The sequence below is a fragment of the Eptatretus burgeri genome, chromosome 11 (assembly GCF_056783735.1).
Source record: "Eptatretus burgeri isolate ZD-2024b chromosome 11, Ebu_testis_v1, whole genome shotgun sequence".
In the NCBI taxonomy this organism is placed as follows: Eukaryota; Metazoa; Chordata; class Myxini; order Myxiniformes; family Myxinidae; genus Eptatretus; species Eptatretus burgeri.
This window is the reverse complement of record NC_140971.1, coordinates 92,641,296-92,646,035: the sequence shown is the minus strand read 5'-3', so window position 1 is coordinate 92,646,035 and position 4,740 is coordinate 92,641,296. Positions and strand designations below refer to the sequence as shown.

Below are 4,740 nucleotides of genomic sequence, written 5' to 3'. Positions count from 1 at the left end.
TGGTGCCCTGATGTGAAGTGCGGGCTGTGCGCGATTTTTGCTTGGGAGAGTCGGGCTGCGTGAAGTTTGCCTGAATACGGGGAGAGGCTTTGGAAAAGAAATATATATTTTTTAACCGAGTGAGGCAGGAAAATTATCAACACGGTTGGTTGCATCATTATTGTGAGGAGCTCGGTTTTACAATAAAACGTGGTTGGCATCTGTGGTTGAATGTACGAAGTAAGCCGTGTGTGGAGCCCTCGAAGGAGGGAGGGCTGTACGGTGTGCGAGATGGAGCACGAAGCACGAGTGTGGTCAACATCTGGGCCGCATTGAAATCGGCCGTGCCGAGGGTGCTGTGTAAATTTTCGAACCACTTCATCCTGGCCTTGTAAGTTTGCAAGTACACATGTGCAAATGGACAAGACCATTGTGTGCTGGACCTGAGTAAATTCCACAATGTGCCAACCCCCTACAGCCCCCTGCACCTCCGAAGAGTCTGGAGGTATGGCTGCCCTTTGAGCTGTGCAGCCTCGGTTCAAATCTCAACGCAGCTCTAAAACTTCCATCCTGGTGTTTCACATGCACTGCAAAGTTTGCTAACATCGGTTCGTGAACATTAAAGATCCCACGATGCTTTTTACGAAGAGTTGGCAAGTTATTGCAGGCACCCTGAACATTAAGCTACAAAACTGCTGCTCGAACGTGCAGGGGCACAGCTGCTGTCAGGATGGGCATGGGTAGGGACTCGAGTCGTCAGTTGTGTGCAGTACGTGGCGACAGATTAGTATCAATTGTCACAAGGACGTGTTCGTGGAAATGATGCAGTGTCCCTCCACCGATACACACATTGGAATAAATAATCTCACCGACCTGGGAGGAATGACAGGCTGAGTCAACCTCAGGAACCAGGGATACTGAGAGTCAGGAGTCGCCAAGAGCCACAAACAATAGACAGTGTGCTCTGACGGTTTGAAAGAGGAAATACGAATCGTGCAAGTGAGGTGCGGAGTGTGTGTTGGGATTTACTTTAGGCTCATGTAAAGGATAATTGAGAATTTGGCAGATTTTAAAAACAATTACCATCACATGTTTGAATGAAGAATGAGTTAAAATCGCAACTGTGGCTGTGGACATAATTACATACAAAACTCAGCCGGGAACAGAGGAAAATACTTTATTTTATTTTGGGCAGCACCAAATGCTTTGTAGAAGTGTGGGCCAAATGGATGAATGGATGATATCTGATTAGGCAGTGTTGGTTGACTCACTGTTAGAGTAAAATGTGGTAATCGAAAGATGTCCTATACTGGACATAACTGTCAGGGTATGTAGTATACACTGAGAATAACATCTTGGAAAGTGATTCTGTGCTAATTGCGGTATGCAATCTAGCCGAGGGTGAAAGCATATTCCTGATATGTGTATACTGTACAGATGGCACAATGTAGGGGAACTGTGGAAATAAGAGGATATTTAATGTCGCAAAGTGTGCTAGTCAAGAATAGTTAATTCGATAGTAATATATTGAGCACATATGAAGAAAAAAAAACTACAACAACGACATCCTCCCTGGCTACCTTCCACCATCGGCCTTTCCGATGAGCATACGTGCCAAGCGCCTGTGGGGGAGTTCCATTGGCAATCAACGCTACCTAACTACCTGGTGCTTGCAGCGCTATCGAGTTGCAGGTTCGAGTACCATCGAGCCGGATTGTCAAGGATTGCACGAGGCAGGAAGGTCCAAGGAAGCTTCTCACCTCCAGCTCACCTTCCCTCCGAGGGGGGAGTATCAATAACGACCCAACGGGGTCCCTTTTTGGGGGGGGGTGTGTGTCTGGTGAGGGCCAGTCCTTAAGCGGCACCTGTATGGGTGCTTGTGTATAAATTTCCATTTATTTTATATTCTAATGACTCTGCCCTTATGTGCTTCTTATGGGCTTCATGATGGTGCCCAGGGAGCCACTGGGTTGTCTGGACCGCCTGGAGAAGCGGGAGGCAGTGGAACTGTTAGTGGTTCAGGTCCTATCGGACCTCCAGGCCCAAGTGGTCATGATGGCATGATTGGCCCTCAGGGCAATGCTGGAGACGGGGAGTCTGCAACACCAGGACGCCAAGGGGCGATTGGGATAATTGCACCATCAGGATCATCTGAGTCAGTGGGTGAGCAAATGGTGGGTGCAGGTGAGCACATGCATCTGTGGTGAAGGTAGTGGTGTGAACCCATGGGTCGGGTCAGACAGGCAGAATTCACATCTTTGTTTACGTTGAGATCTGAATTTGTTGTCTTCTGACGTCAACATCGGTTGGTATTTTAAAAACGCGTTTTTCATATCATAGCAGCCACCGTACCTGGAAAGGCTCTCTGTGCATTGTATTGTCATAATGGTAGACCGTGGGGCTATGTACGCTCTCTGATGACGACCAACTTATGAATGGGAAAGAAGGGTGCGGTCGGTGAAACTGACTCTACTGCTCCCTCTAGCGGTCGTGCTTGCTGCTGATACCCAGCCCCCACAACAAAGTGGTGACCCAAAAGGTTTTGCTCGCTTTGGCTCATAAAAATGAGCTGCACGAACAAAAGGGGGATGATGTAGAAGGAGGTGCTGAGAATATGGTACACTCAAGAACTTGCAGAGGTGGGAGAAAATCGAAAATTTGTAAAATCGAAAGTTTTGGAAGCAGCTATGTGTTATCAAATGTTTGTGGTGTGTGCTGCCTTTGGGCTGTTGGGTGCATCACTGGTTGGAGCATGACTGTGCTGCTGATGCGGTGTCCCTATTACCAGTGTACTGATGTTCATTTTTTTTTTTTTTTTCCAGTCTTAAAGGAGTGACAGGCTGAGTTAGCCCTCTGGGGTTCGTTTAGTGGTAAATTAAACTTGAGCTCAGGGCTCTGGGATCCTGGTCGCCAATTTAAGGGCAAGGCCAAACAGTACATATAATTATTGGTAGAATGTCTGGAAAATATATGGACATGTATAAATGAAGATTAACTCTTGTGACGCTTATAAATATTGTGAAAGAGTTTGACAACAGGGTGTTCGAATGGAGGAACGTCCTAAAGATGCAGTGGACTGGACTTTTTCAGGTATTATTGGTTACCCAAGGAGCTGTCAAGAAAAGGTAAGCCAATCATGGATTCACGCATCTCATTGCAAAAGGATACAGGAAATCGAAAAGAGAAAGAAATGTTACTGGAGGTTTATGACAGATGTGGCAGTGTTTGATTAGCATGTGTATAATCGTGATAATATGGACAATAACAGATAGTGAGGACATTTTGGGAATGTCATAGAGATCAGAATGTTTGGTAGGTCAATGGTAGGGGAAACAAGGAATGGGTTGTGACAGGGTGCACAGGGAAGAAAAAAAGGTAAACATTGGGATCAATTGCATTAGGAAGGCATATATGGGAAAACACGGATTACCCTTGTTTGCAGTTCCACTCCAGGGGGAGAACATGTGTGGGTACATAGTCCGTAGACAAGATAGACCAGTTTTAACTAAAGTAGAGAAGGCATCAGTGGAAGGTAGAATAGTAGAGATAAAAAGTAATTGGGAGAAGGGGGGTTATAATTGCACGAACTATGAGCATTGGTATTACCCTAAGTACAGAACTATTAAGCAAAAGGCTGTGGGACAGGGCCCGGCAAGAGCAATAAAAGTAACGAATTATGATGGATTGAAGAAGGGGGAGGGATTAGAAAAGTACCCCCCACATTTTCAGCTCATGCACAAACAAATTGGATTGATTTGTCTAGTTAGAGGACAAGGGGGGGACCCCATTTAGGAGAATCAACATGCCAGTACTATGCTAGACATGGGGATGAAATGGTGACCATAAAAGGGCGAATTAATGGAACAACCATACCTGTAAAAATCGAAGTAAATAACCTTCTTGAACCTCAGGCACCCCTAAATGGTGCATATTTTGTGTGTGGGTATAAGGCATACTCATGGCTACCAGTGGGATGGAGGTGATCATGTTTTTTGGGATTTATACTACCCAGGATTCGGATCACTGACCAATCACCCTTTGTACCACAGGTCAGATCGAAAAGAGCCATTTCAGAAGTTGAGAGGTTTTTCATGATTGCATTCCCCTTTTATGGAGCAGGCAAAAGTGCAAGGGAAATTATCAATTTGGCAGCATCTTTGGAAAAGCTTGCTAATACCACCAGCGAAGGATTTCACAAAACGAGTGCCGAGCTGGTAGCTATACGGACAACCGTGATGCAAAACCGCATTGCTCTGGATATGCTTTTAGCAGAAAAAGGAGGGACGTGTGCGGTTATAGGTGTGGAATGCTGCACATACATTCCAGATAATTCAGAAGAAATTGATAATTTGGCTGAAAAAATTAAAGCTGAAGGTGCAAAATATCATGATTTTAACAAGGGATGGTCAATGGGATCTTGGTTGAAGGGAATATTGGGGAGTTGGGGAGCCTGGATAATCCATTGGTTGTTTATAGGGCTCATGATCTTCATAGCAGTGATTGTTGTCATCACTTGTATTAAAAATCTAATCAGGGAGTGTGTGAGACATTGTTCTTCTACAGCAAAGAAAACAACAAAACCGGAGAGGGTCCTGGGGAAGCCTGCTGTGGTTGCTGTGGTCAAACCGCTGCCAACACCTCCGCCGTCTCTACCCTCCCCGATAATTCACTCTGGTTTTCCTCCCCAACCCATAGACCCTGAAAAGTACTGTGAACTTAATGGGACTGTTGACCCACTGCTTACACTCACATTGGATGAGT

General features: G+C 45.5%; 1 long non-coding RNA gene across 1 annotated transcript in view; it reads left to right on the top strand.

Moving 5' to 3' along the window:
* Nucleotides 1-4,119, top strand: part of LOC147017660 (uncharacterized) — a 5,753-nt gene extending 1,634 nt beyond the window's left edge. Inside the window, exons 1-2 of the long non-coding RNA XR_015049579.1 lie at nucleotides 1-2,618; nucleotides 3,070-4,119. The exon at nucleotides 1-2,618 is cut by the window's left edge and continues 1,634 nt beyond it. This is a non-coding gene — a long non-coding RNA (uncharacterized LOC147017660). The remainder of the gene's footprint in view (nucleotides 2,619-3,069) is intronic.
* Nucleotides 4,120-4,740: the final 621 nt, after the last annotated feature.